Raw genomic sequence first — 20,306 nt, 5'->3', positions numbered from 1 at the left:
GTAGAAAAAGCTCTAGGCTTTCTTGTGTTCCTACCAAATACCTGTTTTGATAATAGCCAGAAATGCAGTGCTGCTACTTAGCAGTTTGAAACTTGAATGTGGGTCTTAGGTGATTGCAAAAAACCCCCTAAGAACCTCAAACTCTTCCTTGTTTTCTGATTCCAGAGGGAAAAAACCAAGCACCCTAGATGAGGGTGTGCACACACACACCTGCAAAATGGTCTTCTTGGCATGAGCTGGACTGTGGCATGCAGCTGAAGGCACCTTTTCCTGTGGACCAAGCTGTAAGAAAAACTGAGTGGGAAAAAATTCACAGAGATGTCTAGAAAACATTAATAAAGGGAAGGTTTAAAGAATGAAGATGATTCTATGTAGAGAATAGACTGCTGCAGGAGCAGAAGGGAGTGAGCTGCTGTCTGTGCCTGCTGTAAAGAGGACAAGTTAGGGATTTAAAATGCAGAATGGAGAGCTGCAAAACTTTGGGAAAAGCTTTCTGTTGCCAAGCAGGAGTTGTAAAATTGGTGTTGCTGGAAGGAGCTCAAAAAGAAAAGATCCTGCCAGATGCTGGAGTAAAGTTGGGGTTTGGTGTTTCTGCACTGGAGACTGGAGTGCTTGGTTCCTGGTGGGAAATGAGCCCTTGTGAGATGTGGCAAGGGGCAGGGGAGATCCAAAGAATGTAAATTATGGCCTTCCCTCCTCATCTGTTATCTTGTTGTTAAAAAAAAAAGTCTAACTAGGAGGGAGTGAGGGACAAGTAGTCACGATGAAGAGAAATAAAAGGTGATGGAGGAGCTTTGCTGTCAAAGGCTGGGGACAGCTGGGCTAGGTGACTTATGGAAATCTTCTTTAGCTGCACACCCTGCAGTTTTATATTGGGAGAGACTCGTGTTCCAGCCCTGCTCCACTCTTGGAGCCTCACGTGCTGTGAATTCCTGCACAGGGCAACACTGACCTATCTGAGTGTCAGATCAAATAACCCTGGGAAGGATATTGGTATTTTTGCTTCACTGTCAAGTGGTCCTTGCAGATAGGGGCTGCTTCTTATCTTCCTCCTGCAGAAGGTGAAGCAATTCCCTTGCAATCCATGAATGTTACCTGGAGAAGATGGAGCAAAGCCTTGAAAGTGGTGCTGGAAAAAGGTGCTGGAACCCAGCTACCAGAAAGGCCATGGTGCCTTCAGTTTGCTATTCTTTATTTCAGCCTTTGGGCTCTCTGTGAGTTTCTGTGGCACAGTTAATTCCTGATGACCAGCCAAAGGAGAGTGGTAACTACAAGGAATGCATGGAGGGCACTAAACAAAAGCTGAAAGGCTGGGTAAGTGCCTGCAGAATTTAAATGCAGGTGCTGGTTTTCTCTACAGCACAGTCCTGCCTTTCTGGTACTACAGCCATTCCATGAAGCTGGTGGGTGCTGAAGTAGTTTTGCAGAGCCATAAGCACTGAATTAAAATCTGAACCAAGTTCTGGCTTTCTGCACCAGGGAATGCTTGCAAGCATCTGAGACAAAGTACCAGAAAATTTATGGACTGTGATGGTCTGTCACTCTGTGTGAGCAGAAAAGAAATACCATCCAGCTTCCTGAATTGATTTCTTTGGTGCATGGTGAACCTAAAATTATTTGGCAGGACGTGTGGTCTTTATGTGTTGGTAAAACATGGGTGATCTGGGATGCTCCATGCAAGGAAGTGCAAGTGGAGCATCTTGTTCTTGGAGTTCTCTTCCCTGCAGTGACCAACATGTGACCTTGGCAGTGCTGAGCTCTGGTCAGCTGTCTTAATAAAGCATCAAAAATGTGTGCATCTCTAATGTTTCTCTAATGTAAATGAGATATATCAATGAGGCACGACTTGCCTCCTGACCACAAGGAAATTCAGTATTATTGTTGCTCTCTATGGGGCCTGTGCTTACATAGGGCAGACAGAACTAAGATAAACTGAGCCTCCATTAAATAACTCAGTAACTGTTGGGGAATCTGTAATTTGCTGGCTTTCAAAATACCAGATGCTCTTCTGAGAGGGGAGCCCTGCTGTGTTTCTGCCTTAATTCCAGGACAACATTAACATGGGGTTCTGTCCACTGGAAGCATTTTGGATGTTATTGTGAGGTGAATGGACATCTTGGAAGAATGTCTTTGCAGATAATGTAGTTTGGAGTCCACAAATCTGGTGGAGAGAGGGTATGAAGAGCAGAAAGCCAGTTACCTTCACTCCACAGTGCATATTTGCTCTGGATAGCAACAAGTCCTCATTAACTGTGTGCTTCTAAACCTGTAAATAGTTGTTACACAAATTAAAATCCCCACTGCACTGATACAGGTTCTCTCTGCAGGGGTGTCTGACAGCAATAGTATTTAACAGATTCCAGCAGCATCAAGAAGATACAACCTGATTACAAAGTGGGGATTTTTTTTTCCTGCACTGAGCTTTTTTGCTTGAAATTTTAACTTGCATGTCTTCCCTAGAAGAGGATGGATCTTCTCAGGCAGGTGAAATTGTGCATCTCTAACTTGTCTTGGTATAATTGTCTCTTGTTCACCTCCTCCTTCTCTTCCTTGTTTCATCCCACTTATTGTGGGTTTGTCAGGGCCCTTTTTTAGGCATTTAGAATCAGTTCCCAAATTACAGTAACAAGCAGGTAAGTTTAGCACTGCACAGTGTGATAGATGCAGTAATTGTACTAGTGATGCTTCATCTTTGTGGCTTTCATTTTTGTGCAGTATACTCAGGTTTTCTTTCCTGTACCTCTAACCACTTTTTGGTACAAGTTGTGTGTGGGGGGAAGAGGAGGAGCATGAAGGCAATGAAAATGGCCTTTACTCCTGGTTTTTCTTGGGTTTAACATTCATGTTACCATGGCATGGGGACTGCCAAGTCCATCTGTGGCCAACCAGCAGACCTGCCCACATTTGCACATGTAATATTTGGGCAGCCACTGCTGGTTTTTCAGCTGTGAACTAAGGCAGCAGGTCCAGGGGGTGGCCTGGGCTGGAAGAGAGGAATGTGTCAGGGAGATGCTGTGGGGCATCATCTGCTCAGCCTCTGCCTTCTGGGACTCCTGTTGCCTGTCTGCTCCTGAATTCCTGGGGCACATCTCTCCTGGCCTTGCTCCTTGGGATCTGTCACATCTTGAATGTGCTGTTTGTCAAATGCTTTATTTTCTCCACTAGGAACTTGTGGAGTTGTTTCTTCTGCTTCTTCCCCTGTGTCCCACCAAGGCACTTTGTGCTTCTTTGTCAGAGGCCAAAAGGTTCAGACACTCTCTGGAGGGCTCTTACAGCCATTTAAGAGCTGCTGCCCATTTTTTAGGATGCATTATCTCTTCCCTTTTTTTTGGGAGTCCTAGTTTTCTGTCTTGGGTCTGGACACAGTCCTAATTTATGTAGAAATCCTATCTTGAAACTTGTTCAGCTGTTAACTTATCACAGACAGCTTTGCAGTTCTTGTGATGGAAGTGAGAGTTTCTGCATGTGGAGGGGGCTGTGCTAACTCACTAAAGATTTTAGTTATGTTGGCCAGTTCTTGACTGCAGCTTTTTTAGTTCTTTAATGAGAGGTTATTTTGGGAGAAAGAATGTGATCCAGTCAAAAATCAAATTTCAGTCAGGGCTGGTTCATTTTGTATGGGTATGTTTTGTTGCTGGGCATTGCTCACAATAGAAGTTAGAAGAATTGGAGTGTTCAAACTAATTTTTGCTAGGTCTTTCCCATTGGTAGTGATTGGCTTTTCTGACATGGTTTCATTTCAGACTTCGGAACACTAATTTCTGTTTTGTATTAAATGTACTTTTGACTAATGAAATGTGTTGGGGAAAGTAATAAAGCCCAAAGGGGAAGAAAACAATTTCTTCTTAACAGAATGTTTTTTTTCTGCAGATCAGAAATGAACATATTTTCTTTTGACCTGTTTCACTGCTAGTATGAACTTGAAATTGAGAGTTCTTACCAGTGAGCAGAGTAAACTTATAAAGCACCCAAGTAAATTAAGGCAGAGTATTTTGGAGTCCAAAAGATGTCACCTCTGTTCACCATCATGTCATAGTTCCTATTAGCAGTCATTGTGGCTTTGGAGAACAAGATGGTTCTGTGAGGTTAGAAAACACTTTCCAAAAGTGTGAAGTGTGCATATCAGGTAGTTAATATCTGTAATGTCTGGTGTCTAAAACCTGCTTTTTTTTTTTTTTTTTTTTCATGTATGCTTTTTCATACTGGAGCTTGGTTGATTTTTTTTCTAAGAGACAGGGAAACTGCCATGATCACTCACAAAGTAACAGATGGAAATAGTGTTATAAATCCCTTGATGTGTTGTGAAAGCCTAGACCTTTCCTATTGCTACCTTTTATTTTCCTCCTGTGCACATCAGGTTTTTTATTATGTGCTCTTTCTCTCATGGTCACTATTCTCAAAAGTTTCTTCAGGCAGACTGGTACCATGCAAAAATATTAAAAATCTTTGCACTGAGACAGCAGGTTTTTTTTCTGCACACCAAAATATCCATCCATCAAATGAACTGTCTGGAATGGGACAGGATGGAGGGACCAGGCTGGTTCTAAACTATTATCTCTGCTTTAATTAAATGTTGTAGGGGCTTGTGGGGTAGCTTGATCTCATGTCCCTTTAGTAGTTTAGGGTATTTCTCCTGGCCTGGAGCCACCACTCTCAAAGGGCACTGGTTTCCCAATGCTCTAGGGTGGCATCTGCCAGGCCTGTGTGGATGTTTTGGATGTCTTGGAAACATCTCAAAACATCCCTTGATGCTATGTTTAGAAACCCAGATCTCTTCCGTAAGTGTTGGTTAGAAGTTCAAGGAGTAACTATTTTTCTTTTCTGTTAACCTGGAAGCCTTTTCCTCAAACCCCAGTCATCTTTTCATCTCCCTGCCTCAGTGTCAGTGTGTTCAAAGCCAAAAATGCTTTAAGTGCCAATATGAAATATCCATAGGTCAGTGCATAAATTCAGTTTGAGATTATTTTACTCTCTTGAAGATGTGATTTCATGGCTATAAGCATTTAAATCACTCTGAAATTAAAGTCTCTGACTAATTTATAATAAAGGAACTTTGCAAAAATGCAGGTGCATAGGAGTAGGACTACTCTGCTTTCAAGGAAAGGTACATATGGAACTGCAAGTGCTGCAAGCTTTAGTATTTTCATTATTTTGATCCAGTTTTTGATTATGCATTTAGCAGTTTATGGGCAGCTGAGCAATGCAGTGTCTGCTTTCTTGCTGTCTCCCCTATTTCTGGCCCCCATTTCAGTGAAATGCAATTCCTCTGCATGGATCAAGGCAGAAGGAATAACTTAGTGATTGGGATGGTGAGATTTTTTTTTTTTCCCCGCTACTTTCCCATTGTGTTTTAGCACAGTAATTCCAAACTAAACATTGTGTGATAGCTTTATGGTGGCTCTGGTGGTCTGAAGAAACTAAATGAAACAACTCCAGTGATTAGCAGCTTTGGAAAAATATTTGTGCTGTGAAGAGAGAAGTTGTTCCCTAGCAAAAATTACTTGCACCTCTCTGCTTTCCAATCCTCTGTTATCCAGAGAATAACACTCTGATAAATGTTTAAATCCTTTTGATTTCAAGATTCCCATGTGTCCTGAATGAAGTGGCTTTATTATTTTTGGTTTTATCATCATCCTAAAGAGTGATTTGTACTTACAAAAGGGGCTGTTGTTGCAAAATGCCTTAGAACAAAAAGTATGACAAGCATCCTGAGCTGTGGAAAGAGAGATAACTGTAGACAGTAGGAGAAAGTCCAGTCTCTGAAAAGCAGCCACATCAATAGTGCAAATTGGGGTAAAGTTCAAGGAGTCTCTGAATGTTGTTTTTATCTGAATACCTCTCAGATATTAATGTGGTGCAGGTTACTTGGTCACTAAGACTCTGTTTTTGTTATGACTCCTTTTATATAGGTCTGTATAGATTCAGTTGTTTAGATTTTGAATAAGTATTTCCTATTTTTGAATGCCCTTCTGGGAGGCAAGGCATAGAATGGAAGGGGAGAAGTTGGAAGGGAGGTTACATATATATTCCTTTTCTCTTAGTTTTTTTTCTATGTCCAAGAGAAAGACAGGAGCAGAGTTGATTGTTTTTAAGAATCAAGTGATAAGCAGAGCTTTAAACCTAGAAATAATAACTAGAAATCTTCCCTGCAGATCAGTAACTCGTGCCCATCTCTCTAGTGACCAGCACTTAAAATGATGCTTCATCCAGATTATTGCACTGCTGAAAGTAAACATTCTTCCCTTTGAAGTGGATCAAATGCTCATTGCAGTAGTGCTTAATGTGCCTGATTTCAGAAGGCATTATGCTTATTTTTACCTATTTTTCTTTGTCTAAAATTCAGCCATTACTTTGAATAGGGGCCAGAATATATTCTGTTTGCAAAGAGTCTCACAGCAGTGTGTTATAAAATGGTAATGGATAAGTAATACTATGGGTTGTGCTTTCTAAATATTTCAAATTATGTTTTAGGACTGTAATGAAATGCTGCTTTGTGGTATGACAAATCACTGGCAGCAGGGCTGGTAAAGTTTGCAGGGGGGTGGATTTAGCTTGGGAAGGAGGTGACAGCAGAGCTGGGCAGTGGGGCAGGACATGGGGCTGAAAAACCAATTTTGGCTCTTGGCAAAACTCACTCGTGAGGAATCATAACCTTTCCTTGGAACCATAAAAAAAAAACTGTCAGAGGTCCAGAGGGCAGCTGGGTGTTTGCTCTACCTGCACTTTACCCTGCCTGTGTGCCTTTTCCAAGGGGTATTTATATTTTGAGCAATATGATGTTGCAGCTGGCCTCGTGCAGGACGTGAGGGGTGGTTTGCACGTGTGGCTCAGACGTTTTGGCTGCTCCTCTCTGAGCTGCTCTGCCATTCCAGCAGAGCCTGGTGCCCTGCACCTGCACACATCTGGAGCGTGCAAACAGCATCTGGCCAGCTGTGCCTTGTGCTGGGGGTGCTGTGGGGCACTTCTTTGGTGAAAAATCCCTGGATGAAGGAGAGGGCATGAAGGTGGAGCTGGCCATCCCTCCAGGGCACTGAACCTGAGCTGGACTCTGGTGAGCAGAGTCAGGGGAGCTGCTGCTCTGGCTGTGCCTGAATCCCTGGTGAGGGTCCTGTCTGCTGGAGCAGCTTTCCCTGTGCTGGGTAAGACAGGAGTGCTCCTGTGGGTCTGTGCAGGTGCTGCAGGGTCACCTGTGCAGTGGGAAGAATGGGGCAACCTCGTTTCTCAGTTTGCTGAAACTGAGATTTGGGATTTGAGATTTCGAGGTGATTGTGCTGGGGGGCAAGGGGAAGTTTGGGACTCATTAATGAAAAGCAGCAATCCCAGAATCATAGAATGTCAAAGATTGTATGGGGCGTTAAAGATGATCTTGTTCCAAACCCTCCTGCCATGGGCAGGGACACTGCCACTACACCAGGTTGCTCCAATCCCCATCCAACCTGGCTTTAAACACTTCCAGGACATCCACAACCTTCCAGTGTCTGACCACCCTCACAGTAATGGATTTCTGCCCAATGTCAAACCTAAATTTCTCCTCTTTTAGTTTGTACTGGTTACTCCTTGTCTGTCACTACAATTCCCCTACATGTCACCTCTGCAGTGTGTATGAGCTATTTACCACTGAATGTGCTGCACTTGGGATGCTCTGTCAGCATGGAATTCTATTTTCTATGTGCCAGTAAATATTTTAACCTTTAGTTACTAATACTGTTTTATGGATTCCATATTCCTGAAATAGCAATTACTTCTTAAATTTCTCATCCACTTAGGAAAAGTTGTCTTTGTTCATGTATTTATGTTCCCTCTGAGAATAATGAGACATTTTGCTTCCCATATGAAACTAAATGAATGTGGTGAACGTAGAAAGGGATCTCACTTCTTTTTGATTTCTTTATGTAGGAAGTGGCTCTACTGTTCCATTTTGACCTCTTGTGGCACCTGGAAAATAAGAATCAGGGAAAGCTTAACCCTGTACTCAGGCTGACAAGGAGGTGTGAAAACAGACTACTGACATGTAGATGCAACTGAGTCTTTTTGGTGAAGCTTAATGCAGTCAGTTCTTTCTGTAGGACCCAAATCTGTCAAATTTAAATGAAAAGGAAAAATCTGTTTTTTTGGGGATTTGGCTGTTTAATTTTTTTTTTTCCATTGCCTTTCCTTGTGTTTAGAAATTTTATACAGAAAAAGGGAAAAAAAAAGTCTAACTTGCTTATTTGGGCAGTGTTAGTTTCCTATGATCAAATGTTATATATTGTGATTTCTTTTTTTCTTTCCCTTTGATTTTAAAATTTTAAAAACCATGCTGTGAAATGAATCTGGAAAGCAGTAGGTAGATTAAAAAGGAGAGTGCACTTTAACACCAATAATGGAGCTCCCAGGAGCAGAGAGACTGGAAGCACAGGGAGAGAGGCACAGGCAAGAAGGAATAAATCTCTTTGACTGTGCTGCTGAATGCTCAAAAGTCTTTCTGCATGTGGTGTGAGTAGATTGCCAGCTGTCTTTGGTGCTCAGGAATAATGATTCCCTTCTTCTTGAGTCATTCTGGAGTCATTCAAGTCTATCTATACATGAGCAGGGCTTTTTCTGTTTCTTCTGATACTCCAGAGTGAACACTGCTTGGCACCACCCTGTGCAGTGTGAGGCTCACTGAGCTGATCCAGGGTAGAATTGCATGAGTTGTAAAGAGACTCTGTAGGATTTATTGAAGGGGAAAATATTTTTTAATATCTCTGCTTATTGCAGGGTTGTTTTTATTTTTGGTTTGTTGTTGTTGTTTGTTTGGTGTTTTGTTTTTCTCAGTCTCAGGTAGAAGTTGTGTGGATGAAACATATAGGTGGAAGTAAAAGAGGATATGGTAAACCTGCCTGGTTTTACTTCCCTAAGACTTTTAGCAGACTTGTTTCCCTAAGTTGCTTTTTGTCTATGGCTTTTTGTGTGCATATGATGCTGTGTGCATTTTCTGCCTCAGATAGGGCTCAGCTGTTGTAAGTTTCTATGCAGTGTTTATCCCTTGAAAGTTTCTGTTTATGTGTTTTGCTGCATGTGATTTTTACAGCAAAACAGGAGTAAACTTGGATCTGGTGAGGGAATTGCTCCCTCTGTCCAGCACCCCCTGGAAGTTGCCATCCCATACCTAGCAGAGGTGAGAGAAGCCTCTGTGCTGCCCTAAATAAACTTTCTTGCTGTGTTCAGAGAGGCTGATTGGTTTCATTGATAGAGCTGTAAACGAGACAAAAACCACCCTGCTCTAAATCCTCTCTGCCTAATGAATCAGTCAGGATGTTTTGATCTGTCCTACACAGTTTTCCACCTGAGCTACTCTTGACTATAAAGACCTGAACTTACACCATTATGTGGCAAACCCTTTTAATTTGGTTGTTGTCACTTGATCCTGTGGCTGTTGCTTAAAGCAGCCAGGAGAAAGAGCCTGGCAGGGCAGTGCCTTGCTTTTGTGTCCCTGTTCCTGGTGTCCCCTTTCCTTCTGCATAGATCACAAGGTCTGCACACATCTGATCCCCCCCCCAGAGCTGTGCCAGGTAAAGTTTCTCTGCTCCCCCTTGTCATGGAGCTCCAAACAAATAAATGAACAGCACCTGTATTGATCAGGGCAGCATGGAAAGGAAAAAATTAATTTAAAAGAGCATCTGCTCCCATGTTTTGCTTGGAACAGGGGATCACTAAGGATGTGTCACCTGGAAGAGTCAGGGTGAATGTGTAGCATCTTTCTGGCTTGCTGTCATTGTGTGCTGACTGCTCAGCTCAGCACTGGTCAGTGTGTTGCATGGCCAGCTGGATCCAGGCTCCCTGTCTCTGCTACAGGAAATTTTGTGCTTGGAAAAGCAATCCTTGAAATACTCAGTGATCTGAGAGAAAAAGCAAATAAAGTTGTCATCTTTCCCCTCACGGCCCCTGCTTCAGCCCCAGAATAGTTTCCTGCAAAGAATTGTTTTGTCTTGTTCCATTTATTTTGCCCCACGCATCTTCTATTGAAAGGAATCCACTTACTTTATCTTTTAAGGCTGTTTTTACTCATTCTTCTTCATTATCAGCATGGTTTCTTTGCTTGCCTCTGTATCTTTTTATGTACTTTCTCTTATTTTCTTTTCCTTCCCCTTTTTTATTCCCTGATCCCTTTGCAGAGCCACCCCTTGGCTTCTCAAGTCACAAGCCAAAATTAGAGGGTGCAGGAATTATCCCAGGGATAAACCCATGTCTCATAAATCTGGGTGCAGACTAATTTCCCTCCAAGGAAAGCTTCAAAACATGATTTAAAAAATTATTAGTTACAAAGACTATTCTGGCCCTTAGGAAGTTGTTCCAGGGGATGCTGGTCTTTGCTGAATTATGTGGCTTGTGACCTCTGTGTTTTTTAGTTTCATGCAGCATCTTTGTTCACTCACATTGCTTCTCCTGCCTCTCCAGTGGAGTTTTCTTTATCTGCTCTTCTTCCCCTCTCTCAAGAACTATCCCAAAATCTGATGTGCATGTTTTCCTCTTCACCATTTCTTCAGGACCTAATTTTTATGCCTTTTGGGTGGAATTACTGGCTGGTTTGAAAGCCATTGAGTTAGCATGGTTCTGCTCTTCAGGCTGACTTTGGAGAAAGCAATGATCTCATGTCCTGAGTCTCACTGGGCTCAGGAATTTGCTGTGTATGTAGAGCCCTCCCTTAGTTTTCAGTGGCTCAGCATTTAGAATTTAAAAAAAAAAATCTGCTGCTTTGCTTTTCCAGGTTCCTGTCAAGGCTGTTGTGGGGGAAGGTAGACCTTTTGGTGACATGGAAAAAAACTCGTGAAAAAAACCAGCAGGATTCTTTCACAGGACTCTGTATTTTTACAATCCAGATAGAGTGTTGTAGTTTTATTTGTATTACAGCAGTAAGGTCCTATTTGCTTTAAGCCTTGTGTTTTGCAGGACTGGAAATAAGTCCTTGAGGCTGTTGGTTTTTCAATTCATGAAGGTAGTGCTGGAAGTTATTTGAGCAGAACAAGTGGTTTTTTACCACCCTTCAGTTTGACAGTCAGACCAAAGCTTTTCTGTGCAAAACTGGCTCTTGCCTTGGAAAGGTCAAATATGTGTTCAAATAACAGTGTGCAGAACAGAAAACTCTTCCAGAGCAGGTGTCCAGAGATGCAATGGGAGTTATCTGCTTGTCTCTTATTATACCTGTCACCAGAGAAATCTGGTGAATGAGTCTCCAGTTGCCAGCAGGAGAAATAAGTTACAGTGAACAATAAGAGGCCCATGGGGAGTGCCCCAGGCATCGTCTTTCACACAGACTGAAAGCTCTTTTCTTCTGTGCAGGAAAAGAACAAATAAGGAAAATGTTAGTCTGCTACTGATGGGACACATGTGAAGCATTAGGAAAAATTAAAAGATCGGGTTACTTGCAGTTCTCTGAAGTTGGATCTGTATCTGTGCTGACAGAACTGAGAGGAGGTTGTTTTTTTCTTTTTTTTTGCTTCCAAGAAAAAGGAGAGGACCAGTCAGTCTGGCACAGGAATATAAACCCACTTCTGTTCCTCAAAGTATAAAAATTGCTTGGTGGAACAGATTGAATTGTGTGAAGAGCTCTTGGAGCACATGTACATTTACAGTTGTAATATTTTGCTGTGTGCTTCATGGAATCATCAACAGCATCATGGAAAGGGAGGGGTTGGAAGGGGACCATCTTAACATGATTATGTAGTTGATTTATTGTTTATTTTTAGTTTTAGTTATGTATTTTAAGGCTATTGTTTACACAATTATGTATATTTTTGATTGGTGTTTTTGTTTTTTGCACATTGGTTGTTTAGAATTTTATTGTTTACGTTTATTTTGGGTTTTTTAATTTTGGTATTTTGTTTTTTAGTTGTTTTTTTATTTAGTATAACTTATGTTTTAGTAGTTTTGAAGGATTTTATCTAATTAGGCTGCAGAAAAACACTTAAAATGGCTTGTTAAGTACACTCGTTATAAATATTGGTTTAAACTAAGAAATATGCAGAAAAACAGTTAGGTATGTAGAAAAACAATTAAATATAGTTTGTCTGGTGCACCCAATACAGCTTATGACCCTGACTATTCAGATACATTACTACATAGTACTCTTGTTTTATTCTGAGGATTCTTAAGGGTCTTATAAAATAATTTAATAGAAAAGACTTGGATTTCATTTTGCATTTAATCTTATGAAAGAATGAGTGAAGCTAACAGCACAGACTTAGGGCCAGTGGATATCTAGCTGCTGTAAAAACTTGTACAGGTTTCATGAAATCCAGATGTGGGCATGTGACAAGCTCATCACTTTTGGCTCACACAGCTGCAGTCCTCTCAAGGATAGTATCATGGATATGTTTCCTTTGATATTTACCGTGTGTATTTCCTGTCCTGCTGTTACTTGCATGTGCAGCACCAAGAGCCTTGGGTTTTGCTGTGCCAGCATTTTGGAGTTGGAACGCCTGTGAATTTCCTAAGGGAGTGTGCTTGTTCCTTTTCATGCTGGGGATGAGGATTTTGGCCAAGAACACTGCACCAAAATGTTCCCCACATGATGGGCTGCTTCTGCATCAAATCCAGCAGCTGTTTCCTTGTATTGCTGTCTTCTGCAGTGCTGTCCTCTGCCAATTCTCCCTTTTCTCCCTAAGGAGAATGCACACTGGAGAGCTGATTCATCAGCCCAGGGAAGAGCTGTGCTCAAATTAGTCCTTTCCCCAGGCTTCAGAGTGTTGTCCAGACATGAACAGGAATGGATGGCACTAGTTATGAGTGCACAGCTCTGGTAAGGATTTATCCTGTGTGTTTATGTGAGTCCTGTTACCCCATTTGGAAGTAGAACTGTTTCTGTCCCCTTTTGCAGGCAGCTGCCAGATCTGCTTAGTCTGTTCCCTATATTAACCTTTTTTTATACTTTTTATCCCTATTCCCCCAGTTTGGCTGTTCCCTGTTGTCCAGCCCTGTAAGAGAAGTGAACTGCCTGATAGAGAATATTCCTATTGTTCTGCAGCTGGTTCTTCTCCATAGGGGAGCCAATACTGAGGATTTACATCTAGCTGGTGATAATGTGAGTGCATGAGAGATCTGCTCTCCCAGATTTCAGTGCTTATGGCTGGAGAATAGGCCAGCATGTATTATATATAGAGCAGGGGAAGTGAAAGCAAAGAAACACAACAAGAAATTACTGAAAAATTATTTCAGTCTCCATTATATTCATGAAGATTTGGAATTTCCTACACGCACTTGAGTTAAAATATTACTCCTCATGTTGCTTGTGTCAGGGGGAGCCTGGATGTAAGGAAACCTTCCCTCTCTCCTTTGATATTCCCTTTGTGAAGGTTCTGGATGCTCATCCAGGATAGTGAAGACAGAGAGGGTCAGGGTCAGAGACACCTGCAGTGCATGTCTGAAGCAGAGCCCTTGTGTGGGAGCTGGTGATGCTTCATGGTGAACTGTAAAATGGAAATATTTGGAAAGCAGTGGTTTAACGAAACACTTGGTGGTGTTACTTGCTGCAGTGCTCTGGGACACAAGAAGACAATTCTGTAAAAAAAAAAATGTAAAAAAATTATTTTAAGAACAGGCCCCTTGTCATCCCCCACTTAGATTATCCCCTGACTTGTTTTTGACCAAATTTGGCCTTCTGGCCTTTCTTGTAGCAGCAGGGGTCAAGCTTAAGAGTAGAATTTCAATAGCAGTGGTTGCCTTGCCTGGCAGGGTGCGTGCCAAAGTGGAGTCCTGCTCTTGCCTTGAGCTCTTCATGTGGCTTGTGAATCAGCACAGGGTCCACTGGAGAAGAAACAGCTTCAGCAATTGCCCTGAGCCCATGGGATTCATATCCTGAGAGGCTGGTTAATACTACTCTGATAACCTCTGGGTGTTTGAAGGTCCTGTTGGAGGAGGAAGGGTGGAAAACACACCCATGTGAAATGTTCAGGCTCAGGATGTTGCTCAAACTGGAAGTCAAAGGACTGTGTGGTGTGCTTTTCTGTCTTTATCAGTAGTTCAAACAGACATGCTGATCCCTGTTTTTTCTAGTAGCTGTGGGGATTATAACCATAGTGAGAAAGGTACATACTGTAAGGAAGATTGAAAATTCACCTGTCCATCAGATATCTAAAGCAAAATTTTATAAAGACAAGCAACCCCTCAAGCAACACAACTGTACTGCAGTGTGGCTTGTAATTCTCTCAATGCTTTTTAGCAGAAGTCCTCTCTTCCCTTTAGTGCCAATGCTGGGCTTTGGCTGGGATTTTGGAGCTGTTCTCTGATTTTTCTCCACACAGGGCAGGATCTCTTTGCCAGGGCAGCTGAGTGGCTGTATCTGCTTTAACCCCATGTGCAGTGCAGTAGGAGCAGGCCAGGAGTGCTGATTTCAGTTTTACTTGCTTTGTCCTCTTCATGTTCTTTACATTTGATGGACTCTTCTCCCTCAGTTGACCATCCTTCCTGTGCATGTGCTGCAGAGCTCTCTGGAGGAAACCTGTTCCCTGCATCTCTGCTCCTTGGACTGCTGCTCCAGGAAGTGTCAAATTAATCCTCTCCCCTGTTTCACAGGGATGATGCTAGTGTCATTTCCCTGGCAGTGGTGTCTGTGTAAGCCTCTTGTGGGAACAAGCTTTATTTCTCTTCCTGCTCACTTCAGGGACCTATGGAACCTGCTGCCTGAATCCCTGCTTGATTTCTGAGATTGCAGTGGCGTCAGAGAGTGAGTATTTTACACCATCAGCTCTCCTGAAGCACACCCAAAAGACCAGGGTCTCACCTTTTTGCATATCCTGTTGTTTGGGGAAGAGAGAAAGGGTGCTTTCTCTCAAGTTTTGCAGCTGCTTTTCCTCTGATCCAGTGAAGAAGTTTGGTCCAGCTGGATGCCATTCCTGTCAATATGTGAAATGATGAGGAGCAGGCACTAGAGTGTTGTAGAATGCTGCTGGGAACCAGGGGAAAAGCAGCCTTGAAACCTTGCCTTTACAAGAAGAAGAATTTCTAACAATGATTATGCACCTGCAGGGTGCATGAAAGCCATGTGATGATATTTTGCAAAAAGTTTGTTTTCAAAAAAATGTTGCTTTCTTGGACCAATAAGTCTTTTCTATTTTATTTTTCATGTACTATCCCATATATATGTGTAGTGTTTCTTTACATCTCTCTTCTCTTTTGCTTCTCTGTTACACAAGGAACTATGTTGCATTATCCTTTTCACAGCTCTCTATAGCCTAAAATGCAACATTAGAGTTTGTTGTGGGAAGAGGCATAGCCAAAGCCTTCTTCCACCCTGTGGCACAGCATCTCTGCAGTCCTGGAATGGAATTTGAGCAGCTCAGGCCTTGCTCAGAAGACTGGCTGTCACCTGTAAAGTCACCTGTGAACCTCAGTCCCTACAAGCTGTAAGCTGGGGTGAGCGAGTCTGGTCTGGCTGTGGTTATTCCAGTGGAAAGAAGGACCTTCCTACATCATCACTGTATTCCAGAGAAAAACTGCACCTTCTCCAGGAGCACTGCTCCAGTTGAACCACATCTGCCACTGCAGGAGGATGCAGCCACCATTGAATGGGACTGTGCCACCACCCTGACTGACTGATGGGTGTCAGCTTGGATTCTGACTCTGGCAGGGTTGGGATTGTTCTTTGCATTTCTATTTTAATTTTCCTAGTAAAGAACTGTTACTCCTAATTCCCCTATCTTTGCCTGAGAGCCCCTTAATTTTAAAATTATAATAATTTGAAGGGAGGGGGTTTACATTCTCCATTTCAAAGAGAAGCTCCTGCCTTTATTGCCAGACACCTGTCCTTCAAACCAGGACAGATTTTATGATCAAGGTTTCCAAGGATGTCTCCAGATATTTTACCTCCATGTAGTGGGAGTTACCTACAAGGTAACCTGTGCCTTTTCCCTCTGTGGATCCCCAGGCAGTGTGAGCAGTACTGATTCCAGCCTGGTGCTGTTAAATAAACAGTGGGGGCAGTTCTTTGCCAGTCCTGCTGACTGCAAGGATATTTCCAGGCCAGTACCACATATCTTGCCTGATGGAGGTGGCATGTGCTGCCTGGTTCTGCTGGCACAAAAGGCTGGATGCAAATATCTGCAGGGTCCTGTGAGTCACAGGTGGCTGCTGTGGACATAATTTCACACATCTGCTTCAAGAAGTTGGAGTACCCAGCATGGGTTTCATCTAAGACACTTGTCATGCAGGAGAAGCATTGTGATCAGTGTTTTGGAACAGGCACAGTGGGACAGGGCAGCCAAACTTTGTACCATGACTTAGTGTGTGAGCACTGATGAATAAAAAGCAAGATATGGATCCTGAATCTGCTTAACCTGCCCTCCCCATGGTTTCATGCAGGTGTGTGCACTCAAATCAACCAACCTTTTGCCCCTTTTGATTGTCCTGTACAGCATTGATTATGCTGTCTCTACTGATATCTTTTACAGGATATCCTGAATATCCTGTATTTTTGGTGGGCCTCCAACCCTTTGGCTCTTCCTCCTTTCCAGGTTTGTGCCTCTTGTCACCTTCCTTGAGGAGCCTCAGTGGGAATGGGCTTTAGGGCACTTGCAGTGATATTCCTGCTTTGCTGGGCTGGGGAAGGAAAGGCAAATTTACCAAAACCTCTGTGAGCTTTGCCATCTCAAGGGAAAAAGTTGCTGGGGAAAGGCAGTGGTATCTAGAGATTTTAGGATGGGGATTATCAGTGAATTATCAAACCACCCAGGTGTCCCCATATCCCAAGTGTGCCTATGGGGGATTTAGGCCAGGCTTATTTTGGAAGGCAGTATAAACCAATAGACCATGGTTCTGTGCTCATAAAGAAGATTGGTCTTTGTCTTGGGAAAGGGCATTTGAATCAGAATGATACAAAATAAAGCTGAAAATAGGGGTGGCTGTTCAGCAATGATGAGAAAGATGACAGAAGGCATGGCAAATATTGAGGAAAGAGAAATGGCACAAAGTCTGGAAGGCAAAGCACATCACAAAGGAGTGAGAGCTGCAGAAATAGTGGTTAACATCAAACATTAAAGTGCATTACTTGTAACAGTGCAAAAGGAGCTACTCTGCCTTCTGTTTAGCTTTGATGCTGGCTGTGGCTGGGACTTGGATCTGTTCTTGCTGGACTTCCCTTGTTGCTTTTTCCACCTTCTCATAGCAGGGGCAGGTGCCAGAGGTCATGTTGCAGTCTTAATTTCTCTGGAAGAAGCTATTTTTGTCCCTGGTGTGCTCTTGATGACAGCATGGCTGGCCAGGGAGTGACCCCCTTGGTTGTCTGTGTCCTTGGGAGCTTTGTGTTTGTGCCCTGTGGTGAAGAACAGCTCAGGGTGTCTGCTCAGAGAAGGATGTGTGAGCAGCTCTGATTACTAATGGGCTGTGCCTGGCTCTGTGTGTGTGTCAGTGCACAGGTTGTATTGTACCCAAATCTAACAAAATCCATAAAACAGCAAAGTTTGGGCATTAAGTAATTGGGGAGAAGTGAAAGTTGCCAAGAGGCAAACCCTGCTCCATTCACAGTGCAGGTTTCTGAGCAAACTTCTCTGGATGTGCTTATTCTGGAATTTAATCCATTTTGAAAAAGGGATTATCCAATTCATTAATGTAGACAAACTGCCTCAGAATTTTCATGTGAACTAAATGGCTTTTGATCTAGGAAATAAAAATAAATCTAATGTGCTCCTTCTGCCACAGATGAACTTTTCTTAAGCAAAACTGTTTTGCTTAGTGCATGTGTTTTGTTGTTTGATTTTAATAATCAGAGAGGATAAAAAGCATCTGATTTCTCACTAAGGTTTTGCATGCTTCTGCTGTCTTGCTTTGGGGTACTTTATGCAGAAACTGTTCTTTTTATTAGTAGAGGAGGAGCAACAGTGAGAGAATTGCCTTTTTTTTGGTGAATTTTAGTTGCTATGAGAAGAGGATCCTTGAATTCAAACTAGGTATTTTCTTGTCTTCAGTTTTCTGCAGAAAATTAAAATGAAATCACAGCTGCATGGGAACCATTTTAATCAGCAGGGAAAAATATTTCCCAACAAGTTTGGAGAGTTAGGTGGGTTTGCTCAGTTAAAAGCTTTCAGAACAGCTTGTTTTAAGATTAACCTGGAGTCACTTTGGCCTCCATAGTGCAACAGTTATGTAGTGCAAGGTCTTTGTAGGCAAATATACAAAGGTCAGTCTGAGATGGAGGTAATTAGGGAATGTTTGTTTTTAACTTCAAAAGTGTACAATTTTTTGAAGATCCATACTTTTACCTTGTGGAAAAATCTCTGACTTGGGTGATTTGCACTGCATGAATGACCTGCCCCTGACCAAACCTGTTCACCTGATATCAGTGTGTGCTGAGCATGGTTTCATGCTCTGGAGTCCCTCAACCATCCCAGAGATCCCAGTTTACCCTGGGGTCAGAGAGCTGCAGGTAATGCCCAGTTGGTGAAACACCTGATGGGCACAGCTGAGTGATGGGACATGTCTGTCTTGTGGGCAGGGAGTACCTGGAGGGAAGATAGAGTTCTTCAAGGTCAGAGGAGATTTCAGGTAAATACACAGAGGTATGTTGTTGTCTTTCCCCACCCCATCTCCTACCTCCTGCTGTTTTAATGGGTATCTAGCATAATGCAAAAATCTAAAATACCTATGGCTGGATAACAGCTATCTTTCTAGAGCAGAAAATTAAAATACTGTTAGCTTCAAAATACAAGTTTTATTCCCAGTTTTGTTAATGTAAAACCCTGTCTTAAACTATTTTCTGTTTTTTAATGAAAGTTTCCTGCAACTAGCAGAAGCTTACTTGACACAGTTCTGCTTTTCCTGTTCATTTGACATATATCTTCCCAAACAAATAAGCCACACCACACCTTTGATTAACTGTAGCTTGTCCTCGAAAATACAATTTGCATAAGGTCAGAGTCACAAGGTTATTGGGGTAAATATACAGGAAGTAGAGGGCCAGGAGTCTTCAGAGCAAGAAGGTAAAAGCTATAAGGGAAGAGAAAAAGAAAGAGATGAAATAGTCTTGAGTATTTGTATAGGCTGAGCTGCTGCTGTTCCTGCTAACTTAAGGGTTTATTGCAGTATGGTGTGTCCTGGAGTTTGGGGTTGTGCTTTGTGTTGTTTTTAACAGGTAATTCACAAGGTGTCTTGAGGGTTTTTTGGGGAGTTAGACAATTAGAAATACTTAGAAGTGGCAGTTTTTAAACTTGAGTCTGAAGAGTGGCATCTAATCAGAATGACAGATAATACTGAGGGGTTTGCTTTCTGTGTGGATGGGTTGGGTTGGTCTCTGACTTTGGGCTGTTTTAAGCACTTTTTTGGGGCTGAGGAAGCATTGTTCTGTGTGCATCCTTAAACTGGTGTGGTTGAATGGGTGCTGTGATGTACTTGTTGCAGTGCTCAGTAGCCAGGAGTCATAAAGCAGACTTCCCAGTAGGGTGTATTTTCTGTTGATGCTTCATCAGAGATGGTGCTTTTTTTAGAAAGACATAAAGGAATAAATATAGAACAACTCAGATGCTAAAAATAACCAGTTGCATTGACGTCTACTTTTTTTTTTTTTTTTTTTCAATTTTAAGAGACATTTTGGATATTTAGCAAGATGCATCATATCAGCTCAGAATCCTTTTGGCTCCAATGATGTCTTGAGGGACAGACAAATCAGCTGATCTTAGAAAATAGCTTATCTTGATTTGATTGAAGAGTGCAGTGTGGGAATAGAGCAGATGCTGAGGAAGAGACTTGATGTGGGTAATGGAATGAGATGTGGGTAATGGAATGAGACTTTGGTTTAATTACTGCAGCTGGAGAAGCTGGGCATTTATGGTCTCAAAGATTAGAAGACTGCTCAGCTCTTGTGTTTATGGGGGAAAAAAAAGGACACTAAATACTTCATTTAAACCCTGAGATATGTAATGGATCTCACTGAAAAGATGATCCTTTGATAGGAAAGGTGCTCTCACTGAATGGCTTACAGTCCAGGATATAGTAATGCTGACATCCTTTTAACTATGAGATGAGGGAATGAATAATCTTCCAAAAGGTCTCTAATCTTAGAAGCTGAGATTTTCATGGCAGGAGAATGACTTACTTGAACTGGATTTTCAGGTAATTCTCAATTTGCAGATGATGTGTGGACACATCTCCTTGCACACACTTGGCCACTTGGTTCTGTTCCAAGCAGTCCTTTGAGATCTGCTGTGTGAGAGTGAGCTGGTGGATCAGTTAACTCTTCCAGACCAGTTTAAGTTTAGACTATTACTTCAGTGCTTTTTGAAATGCATGAGCTGAGTGCCACACTCCTTTATTTACAAACTGTGCAGACATTTCAGTGTCCAGGAGCACTGGGATCAGCC

General features: G+C 42.3%; 1 protein-coding gene across 4 annotated transcripts in view; it reads left to right on the top strand.

Annotated features, from left to right (window-relative positions):
• The window catches only part of AGPAT3 (1-acylglycerol-3-phosphate O-acyltransferase 3), an 84,638-nt gene that overhangs the window by 9,985 nt on the left and 54,347 nt on the right, over nt 1–20,306 (top strand). For 2 of the 4 annotated variants that reach the window (XM_079307531.1, XM_079307529.1), the window contains exon 1: nt 7,057–7,139. The exons of the other annotated variants lie outside the window; for them this stretch is intronic. The gene's annotated coding sequence lies outside the window, so the exon portion shown is untranslated. Of the gene's footprint in view, nt 1–7,056; nt 7,140–20,306 lie in introns of those variants that run through there. 4 annotated transcript variants of the gene reach the window in all.

The sequence above is a fragment of the Erithacus rubecula genome (assembly GCF_903797595.1).
Source record: "Erithacus rubecula genome assembly, chromosome: 1".
Taxonomy (NCBI): domain Eukaryota; kingdom Metazoa; phylum Chordata; class Aves; order Passeriformes; family Muscicapidae; genus Erithacus; species Erithacus rubecula.
This window is presented reverse-complemented; position numbering and strand designations above follow the sequence as displayed.